Source organism: Neofelis nebulosa, chromosome 2 (assembly GCF_028018385.1).
Source record: "Neofelis nebulosa isolate mNeoNeb1 chromosome 2, mNeoNeb1.pri, whole genome shotgun sequence".
Taxonomy (NCBI): Eukaryota; Metazoa; Chordata; class Mammalia; order Carnivora; family Felidae; genus Neofelis; species Neofelis nebulosa.
In genome coordinates, this window is record NC_080783.1 from 6,166,461 (window position 1) to 6,176,616 (window position 10,156).

Below are 10,156 nucleotides of genomic sequence, written 5' to 3' on the forward strand. Positions count from 1 at the left end.
ACAGAGCCCCACATGGGCTTGAACCTGTTGACCGTGAGATCATGACCTGAGCCAAAGTCGAATGCTTAACCGATGAGTTACACAGGTGCCCCCAATAAACTTACAATTTAACAAACGGACTCAAAAGAAAACACCAAAATCATTCAAAGATGTGAAAATAAGTAAAAATGAAAGTCACTTATCTACAAACTGGTAGTAAATGTAAAAAGTAAAAAGTAAATGAAAATATACAATAGTCAGTTACTTAGATGAGAATAGAAATGAGATCACGTTATTTCAAAACACATACACCACCACCAATAAGGCCATCAGGGAGAAAGGTGCACTTTTTCAAAAGGAATAACAGAAAGTACCTGGGCTCAAATTCACCTCAGGCTTCATTTTTTTTATTTTGTTTTTAAATCAAATCAGTCCTAAAGAAACCCGGGGAGAGGAGTAAGAGAAATATGGCAGAAATTAATTAATTAGAAAAAGAATGGAATCCATAAATTCAGCTAAAAGTCGCTTCTTTTCCTAATCAGTAAAACAGGCAATGCTTTGTTAAATCTAATTTTTGAAATTCCAAAATACAAAGAAATGAAATTAGAAATTTGTAAGTTGTTACGAGAAAAGATACGACACCTTTTTCTTAAAGATATGAGTCTACTTAGTGAAAGTGTTCAGTAAAAAATTGAAAATGTCAATACAGAGAAATATTTTGTGCAAATTTTTAAATAATAGAAACTTTTTAAATGACAAGGCCGATAACTAAAACACAGTATAGAGGTTTTTGAATAATTACTTCCTGAGGCTCTGATTTCAGGTATCTCTTTAAGCAAATTGCGTTGATAATTTAACAGGAGATGTGTTTCTGCAAAGATAGCGTAAACCTGACTTCTACATTTGACCTGCACAACACAGACATGGCAGTTGTAAATCCGTATCCATTGAACTAGAACGTAAAGATCCTAGGGGCGCCTGGGTGGCTCCGTTGGTTAAGCGTCCAACTTCGGCCCAGGTCATGATCTCACCGTTTGTGAGTTCAAGCTCTACATCAGGCTCTGTGCTGACAGCTCGGAGCCTGGAGCCTGCTTCAGATTCTGTGTCTCCCTCTGTCTCTGTCCCTCCCCCACTCGCGCTCTGTCTCTCTGTCTCTCTGTCTCTCTCTCTGTCTCAAAAATAAATAAACCTTTTTCAAAAATTGTTAGAATGTAAAAATCCTAATCAAAACCTTACCACGCCCCTCTGGACTAAACCTGAACATGCACGGTACACGAACACACAAATACAGAATTTATACCCAGGAGTGGAAAGATGTTGTAACATTTAAGCGATCGGTTGTACTGATACGTTTGAAAAGAAAGTTATAGAAGCATCTCAAAGGTGTTGCAAATACATCTGATACCTTTCAGTCCCCTTTTCAGCCATAACTCTTTGAAACCTGGAACAGGAAGGGTTCTTGCCTCACAGGTTAAGGATAGTTACTCTAAAACAATGGTCGTCGGTGTAAGTCAGCGATTCATTTGGGGCACTCAGTAAAAACAGGAAAAATGAAGATTGTGACAACGGGTGCTAATTTATTCATGGATCCAGCAAATACTTATCGTGGGCCTCCTAGGCTCCAGATGTTGTCGGTGTTGGAGACCGCGTTATGCTCTGCGTGGCCACGTTATTGCTATGGTTGTCGCTGTGAACCTTGCCGTCATAACTGTGTCAGCCGTCGTGATGGTCGCCACCCGCCTGATGCACTGAAGTGCGCTGCAATGTAGCGCACGTAAACATAAATTCACGGGGACATGTCGACACAATCGAACCCAAAGGAGTTTTCCTACACGCCCAAAATCCCAAGGGAGAAGATATGGTAGAAAAAGGACACCATTTACTACAGTAACACAAAATACCTCGAGATCATCTTGAAGACAACTGAACGCCATACTGAGAGCTTAAGAGAACCTGGCACAAGGGAAGGAAGGTTGGAGATTCTTACACGCTGGGTGGTAAGGCAGAGCATGGTGACCATGGCGTGTGCCTCCTAATTAGGTGTTAGCTGTGGACAGTTTCAAAAAATAATCCAAATAGAGGTGATTTCTGTTGATTTATTTTAGAATTTGGGAAGGGGGATCCTAACTTTTTTTTTTCCCCCAGAAAAAGAAGCAGGCAAAAGAAGCGACTAAACATTGAAGAAGAAAACATGGTGGGAAAGACCAGGTCCATCGGATGTGAGGACGCGGCGGTGGCAAAAGCTCGCTCAGTCGTGCATTTGGTGGATGTTGATTGAGTCCTGTTGGGAGGCAGGTGCGGTCAGGAGTGTCACAGGCCCCAACGGTTCATAAAGAGAATCTGAGCCAGTGTGTCAGGCCACATCAGGCAGTGGTAAGTGCCATGAAGAAAAGGATGCAGGGTAAGAGAGTGACCAAGAGTGTAGGGCAGAGCTCTTCTGGATTGGGTGTCCGAGGACGTGACTTTAAGCAGAGGCCCCAGTGAAGGGTGGATGGAACCCAATGGCTGTCCGGGAGAGCTGAGTTTGGGTGGAGGGGACAGCACATGCTACGGGTGAGGGAATGCTTGACGGGTCTGACGAAGACCAAGGACACCAGAGCGGTGAGGACACCTGTAGGCACCAAGGTCAGGAAGTTACCAGCAAGCAACGCACATCATCAGTGGGTCTCAGGGTCCCGGTGGGCTTTGTCCCAGTTTCCCCAAGACAGTTCTGGTTTACGCCTGCCGGCCCTGTGTAATCAGTAGTGCCCCATTTCATTCTTAAGTTCTGTTTCTTCTCCTTACAGTTCACGACAGTTCCAGAAACAAACTCCATCCAAGCAAGATCGCATGTCCACACGTGGAAGGTAACATATTGAAGCCTGTAGAAGAAATCATGGGAACAACATTTCACGATGCTGAGCTAAGCGAGGATTTCCCAATCAGAATAGAGAAAGTGATAACCTTAAAAAACTTCATTAAGAAAAGGGACTCATCAAATGACTCTACTTAGGAGCCTGGAATGTCTTGTGCTGTAAAGCAAGGAAGTGTTCAGAGATGGGTCCCGAACATGAAGCACCCTGACTGGCACGTAGGACCTCCCGCTGGTCAAATTTGGAGAATGAGTTGATTCTCCAAAAGAATAATGACCAAAATGAACAACACACAGAATGTAAAATGAACACAGGGGTCCACCCTGTGGTAAAAAATAGAGACAATGAAACACAAAGGAAAGAAGCGAAGTCTCATTTTTTGATGGCAAAATGCCAGCTAACAAGTACAGAAGACATCGTGGAGTTGGAAAATCACCACTTTGTGACGACCACAGTGGCAATATAATGGGTGAATGTTGGGTGAATGTTGTTGGGGAAGCTGATATCAAGATGGCATCATTTCTCCATAGATTAATAACATAGGAGGAAAAGGTTAGCTTTCTGGTGGAGAAATAGGGTGGAAATCATTTTATTTGGGTGACCAAAGTGACGTTATGGCCTCCTGAAGTGAGGCCCTGGGGACACAGCATCAATTATGGAATCTCCTGGGAGGAATAAAAACTCTGATTTAAATATCGGAAATATCCATACTAGAACACATTCTACAAAATGACTAGTCTGGGAGCACCTGGGTGGCTCGGTTGGTTGAACATCCAACTTCGGCACAGGTCACGGTCTCACGGTTCGTGAGTTCAAGCCTCACATCAGGCTCTGCACTGTCAGCGCAAAGTCTGCTTCAGACCCTCAGTCCCCCCTTCTTTATCCCTCCCCTACTTGCACTTTCTCGAAAATAAATAAACACTAAAAAAAAAAAACTAAAATGGCTAGTCTGTATTCTTCAAAAATGTCAATATCATGAAAAACAAAGACAGAGTAAGAGCCTGTTTTGATTAAACGAGTCTACGGATCTGTGACAACCGACTGCCGTGGGTGGGCCTGGTCCAGGGAAAATGCTATCACAGACGCATTAGGACACCTGCCACATTTCTTATATGGATTCCATGTCATATAAAAGCAATATGAAAATGCTAAATTCATCCCACTTGATAATAATATTGTCGTTTTGAAAGAAAACGTCCTTGTGCTGAAGGGATCCCTCCTCAAGTATTTAGAGATGAAGGGTTACAGTGTCTATAACTTACTCTCAAACGATCTGCAAAACATTGATAGATAAGTAGATAGTTACATATGTAAATAGGTAGATAGATAAAACAAATGTGGCAAATTGCTGATAACTGATGAATCTAGATGAAGAGATATACGAGTATTCATTAGATAATTCTTGCAACTTCTCGGTAGATTACAAGCTAAAATAAAAACTCAAAAATTTATAGAAAATAAAATAAAGGTTTAAAAGTCCAAAGAAAGAAGACTCGACAGAGAAATGGAGAAAAGCTGTTAGATAAATATTATTTAAGTATTATTGGCCGATAAATATTTGAAGTGAGAGTCCACGTCATTGGTCACTAGGGACAGAATCAACAGTAGAATAAGTTGTGATTTGATGTGGAATACTATACAGCAATAAAAATGAACAAATAGTGCTAGGCCTAATAATACTGACGAAACTCAAACTCACAATCCTAGCAGTGTGTGAGAAAAAGGAAAGCAGACAAATGAGTATATAGTCTGATTCCATTTATATAAAGTTCAAGGCAAAGAAATTCTTTAAGGAGTTAGAAATTAGGGAGCACATAGCCCAGCAATCACACCTCCGGGTACATGTCCAAAGGAAATGATATCAGTGTCTCGAGGAGATATCTGCACCCCCATGTTCAGTGCAGAATTATTCACAATAGCCAAGACATGGAGATAACCTAAGTGTCCATCACTGGATGAACAGATGAATTAAATGTGAGATATAAGTTTATGTGTGTATATATGTGTTTATATGTGTATATATGTGTTTGTAATGTGTATATATATGTATACATATATACATACATACATACACATATATACACATATACATACATACATATATTGTATACATACATACATACACATATATATACATACATACATATATATACACACACATATACATACAGACATATATTGTATACATATATACATGCACATATATGTATCATATATACATATTATATACACACATATATACACATTATATATACATATATACACATTATATACATACATACACACATGTATACATATATTATATACATATATAGATACACATATATATGTATGCATATATACACATTATATATATACACACATTTACACACATATATACACACAAGCACATTATATATACACACACACACACATATATACATTATATATATATATATATATATGCACACATATATACACAGTCTTTAAGTGGAAAATGATCAGCCTTTAAAAAGAAGGAAACTCCGTGACTTGTGACAGCATAGATGAATCTGGAGGACATCATGCTAAGTGAAATAATCCAGGCACAGAAATACAAATACTACATGATCTCACTTGTATGTGTGTGATTCGTAAAAAGCCTACCTCACAGAAGCAGGGACTGGGATGGTGGCTGCCAGAGGCTGGAGGGGTGGGAAATGGGGAGATGTCGGCCAAGGGCACAAAGTTTCAGTTCTGCAGGATAAATACATCCTGAAGACCTAATGTACCCCAGGGTGACTAGACTCAGTAATACTGTGTTACATAATTGAACTATGCTGAGAGAGAAGATTGTAAGCGTTCTCACGCATGCACATCGTGAGGTCACAGTTACGTGAATTAACTTGCTTGGGGTAATCATTTTACAATGTATATGTATTTTAAAAAACCATGCTGCACAGCAAATCAATATGTATAATTTTTATTTGTTAATTATACCTCAAACAGCTGGCCATGTTTTGATTCTCGTTCTGGGGTCCCAGAAACGCCGGTGGGTTTATACTGCCAACATCTATCGGGCTGCACACTTATTACCGATCTGTGCTTTCTTCTATAGGCTAGACTTCATTAAAAAGGTTTTTTTTTTTTCCCAAGAAAAGCAAACGTAACAGTCCTCTTCTGCAGAAAACAAAAACAGAAAAGCAAACGCTTAGGAAAAGAAAAAAAAAAAAAAACCTTCTGTTTCAAACTCAAGAGAGGTAGAAGGAGCTCGCTAGCTTACTTCACTCTCACTCATTTCCTGAAGTGCCAACTGGATAATCCCTGTTATTAGCTCTGGAATCGTGAAAAGGTGAGTCACGCTGACGAGTGCAGCACGGCTTTGAGAGGAGCCTTGAGTAATTCCCACAGGAGTAGGAACCTGCAATTAATCACGGACTATGAAAGCAGGACAAGTGTTTGAATCAGCAGCCGGCGAAATGAAACAAAACCTCTTAAAACATGTTTTTCTTCCAGCAGAAAACGTATACTTCAGAGCGTGTTCCAGACAAAACAAGCGTGTCACCTGGGCCACCGAACAGTGCCACGGAGCCTGCGCGTGGGGACGCCAAGCCCGTCCTTCCGTATAGACGGTACCAGGCTGCCACACAGAGGAACCTCCTCGTCTCAGTCTCGGAGATTTGTAACTGTGATACGATGCATTCCTTGTTTTTTTTTTTATTTAAAAAAAAAAAAAAAAAGCCCTATCAGCATCTTATGGTTTGCTTTCTACCCTTTGCATTGGGAGCTCATGACGGCAGAAAGTATTAATGTGTCACCAAAGCATGGTGCTATTAACCCAAGAAGAAGGCAGTGTGGAGTTCAAGAACACGCCCTCCAAAAATAAGCCCGCTAGCCCGGTCTTGCCACTGTGTTCCGCAGCTGAAAGACGTGAAGCCTGAGCAGTGCTGTCCAGGAAAGTCACCCCAAATCTGGCTGAGCGGGTCCCCAAGTTTGAGGTCCGTCCCATGTCTGGAATCTTGACGGTCAATAAACCCAGAGCTACCAAGCCTTATCCTACCCAACATCAGCAGAGGCTCGAGCATGCTCAGGGATGCCAACCTACGAACTCGCAGTAAGGACCACAGAACAAACTTCCTAAGGTTGGAAACACTTAGGGTCAGCCTACCAATGAGTCTATGCGAGAAAGCGAAAGGTAAACAGAAAGTGGCCTTGCGAGCATGGAACCAAAGCAAAAGGAACTTGCTGGATATTCTGAACGACTGAAATGAAAAGCAGACGACAAACGCGGTCGCAGCCAGGAGAACAGACCTCAGATACGTGTGCTGGGGGCAAGCTCTCCCGTAAGAGGGCAGAATCCAGAAGTGACGGGTTTGGACCCCGGTGCTGCCTCTTTCTGTTCACATGACCTGGAGGAAAACCACTTGGTTTACACGAACCCCGGGTCCTGATCCAGAGGATGTGCATGTTAGTACCTACTTCTAGGATGATGGGGAAGCTGAAGGAGACGATGTATGTGACAGCACCTCATGCATGGAAAATGCTATCCTTTCCACCCGCGCTGCCCCCTGCCACATCTCAGACCCTGAGGCTAAGTCCCCCACGGGTCTTGATCCCTCCTTGGCAGGGCTGGGTGTGCACCCGTCCCAAAGGGCAGTGTGCTTTGAATCCGTGTTGTTCCCATGAGCAGGGATATCGGGCTCTTCCCCAGGACATGCACAGGCCATGAAGTTCTTTCCGACCTTCCTCCAACACCTTCTATCCATTCCGGTTAATACGGCAGGCTTCCCACATGGTTCCTGGATTTACTCCTGTTTCTTTGTTAAGTTGGTTTTGCTGATTCCCGTTCCCTTCGCCTGGATCCTGGTGGCCTTTCTACAGCTTACCAGTTCCTTCTTCCTAGGGTCCCACTGGACTTCCTTGCCTTAACCCAAGTCAGTGTCCAGGCTTCTAGCCGGTGTTGGAACTCCCTGGAGGCAGATATAATTCTTCCTGCAGTATGGCTTGAAGAGCCCTGGAGGTCAACATTAGCTCCACTCAAGCCCAAGTTTGCCATATAGCAGATAACCATAGCCTTACTTCTGAATGCCATCAATCACAGCATGTGGCAATAGGTGTTTATGCAGCTCCCGAGCCCGTGGGTTGACCAGCGGTCAGCTAGTCTACACTCAGCATGGCTGGAGGTGGCTCTGCTCTACATGGCCACCATCTTCCCTCCAGGCGCAGCAGGGCCCCTTGGATAAATGGCAGAAACACAGATCCAATGGAAGCACATGGGAACATTCCGTGCCTACAACACCCCATTGGCCCAAGCAAATCACATGGTTGGGCCCATCACCAAGGCATGGGGAAGTGGCCCTGCCCTCAGTGGGTGGACACGGAGAAACTACATGGTAAAGGGAATAGACACTGGGAACGACAGCACCCTCCAGCTTATTCGTATCTTTCTCAGAGGCTGGTTCAGATGTTCTCGTGTCTTCCATGCCCAGCCCTAGACTTAATCACTTAGTTTAACATAAAGCCCATTGGATTAAATTTAATCATTTAACCCCAAACGTCCCTGCCACCCCTGACAAAGATTCTTTGCTTGACCAAACTCCAGTCAGGTTCCTGAACCTATCTGTGCACCACCTTGCAAAATGTGGTTTTCGCAAGAGTCCTGCTTCAGGAGATTGACCAGGACCCCCTGCCCTGGATATCTGATGGCCCTCAGTATCTGACCAGGATCCAGTCCCCAGGTGATATGTGGTCACATCTGGCCTGTCTTCAGCAAGACTCAGCAGGTAGGTGTAGCCAGAACCTCCTTTATTCCTGATGTTTCCTCTTAGTAATTTTCCATCCACTGATCCCCACCCTGCCCCTTGGCTAGAAATCCCTACTTGCCCATGCGGTATTTGGAGATGACCCCCTCTTACTTCCACTGCAAAATCCCATCATGGCGATCTCTGTGCTTATCACAGTGGTCCCAAATGGAGACTGCCTTTCCATGTGTAACAGGTGTCACTGGATGTATTTTTGTCTTTATCACTCCCATTTCTTCTTTATTGTTCCCCATTGCAACTGCTCGCTTCTACTTATGCTCCCATCTCTTCTCCAAGGAGACTTCCATGGCCCCCCAAAATAAGTGGGGTCCCCTTATTTCCTCCTCTCATGGTGCTCTGAAGTTTCCCTCCCTGGCACCTATTTCTGAGTATGAGGAGAAGTTATTCCTGGAATCATAAATACCGAGAGCCTGCAAGGACCCGAGGATTCTCTGGTCCAAGTTTCTTGCTTTAATGACATATAATCTGAGGCTCTGAGTGGAACCCATGCTTTCCTGGCTGGTTAGCAGGGGTCCGGATGAGGTCTCTGCAGGCAAAGGTCACACTTGTCCTGCACTGACCAGTCATTCAACAAGAAACATGAGCGACCAATAAGCATGTGAAGAAATGCAAAGGAAAATGAAATGTAAACGGAAGAAACAAAAAGTAAAGTATATATACATAAATATATGAATATGTATGTGTACCTAGAGACTTAGATGTATATATTTAAATTTTGTTGGCCACAGTTGTTCCAGGCACTGAAACAAAAAGCACATTTGGAGCTTCACAGAAAATATTAAGCAACACTGATAAGTAGTATGAATCAGTACAACTAGAATAGTCCTACAACATGTTACTCTGATTAGATTTTTTTGACTTTTTTTTTTTTTTTTTTTTTTTGGAAGAGCATGCTAGTTTCAGTGCATCGGCTACTACTTCTCAATGGTTAGTTTGGAAACTTAGCAGAGCACGGCTTGCAGAGAATCGATTGATAGGAAGCAGGGCCAACCATCCATCGTTGCTAAGAAACACCGTCCTTAAAGGGGCAGCAACTTACCCGTGTGTCTCTGGAAGCTGAGTCCAGATGTTCCAACAGCGATCCCTAGGAGGGAACCAACTCTGCGGTGAAGAAAAACGTTAGCTGTGGTGAACGGGGGCTTGGATCTTAGTAGCAGCAGGAAGTAAAGGTTCTGTAGCAAAAGGTGCGGAAGAAGGGTGAGATAATAAAAACTGACTTTGGAAACCTGTTGAATAAAACCCGCATGAACTCAGAGACTACTGAAAGGTGAAACCACCTGCCATCTTCAAGCCACGCCCAGTAGAAGCTTGAAGCCACGCCCAGTAGAAGCTTGAAGCCACGCCCAGTAGAGTCTTCAAGCCACGCCCAGTAGTCTTCAAGCCATGCCCAGTAGAATCTTGAAACCACGCCCAGTAGAAACCGAGAGTTTTCCCAGGTTAACTGCAGACTTGCCTAAGCTGTCTGTAAACAGCAAGGCCTATTGGCTTCCAGGGACAGGACGGGTTGGGCTGATATTTAATGGTGTTTTGCAGGGGGTATCGTGG

At 43.3% G+C, this 10,156-nt stretch overlaps 1 long non-coding RNA gene across 1 annotated transcript in view; it reads right to left on the bottom strand.

The window, feature by feature from the left end:
- Window positions 1-9,882, bottom strand: part of LOC131495550 (uncharacterized) — an 11,889-nt gene extending 2,007 nt beyond the window's left edge. Inside the window, exons 1-3 of the long non-coding RNA XR_009254006.1 lie at window positions 9,651-9,882; window positions 1,881-2,840; window positions 1-1,737 (exon numbers count right to left, since the gene is read on the bottom strand). The exon at window positions 1-1,737 is cut by the window's left edge and continues 2,007 nt beyond it. This is a non-coding gene — a long non-coding RNA (uncharacterized LOC131495550). The remainder of the gene's footprint in view (window positions 1,738-1,880; window positions 2,841-9,650) is intronic.
- Between the last annotated feature and the right edge of the window lie 274 nt (window positions 9,883-10,156).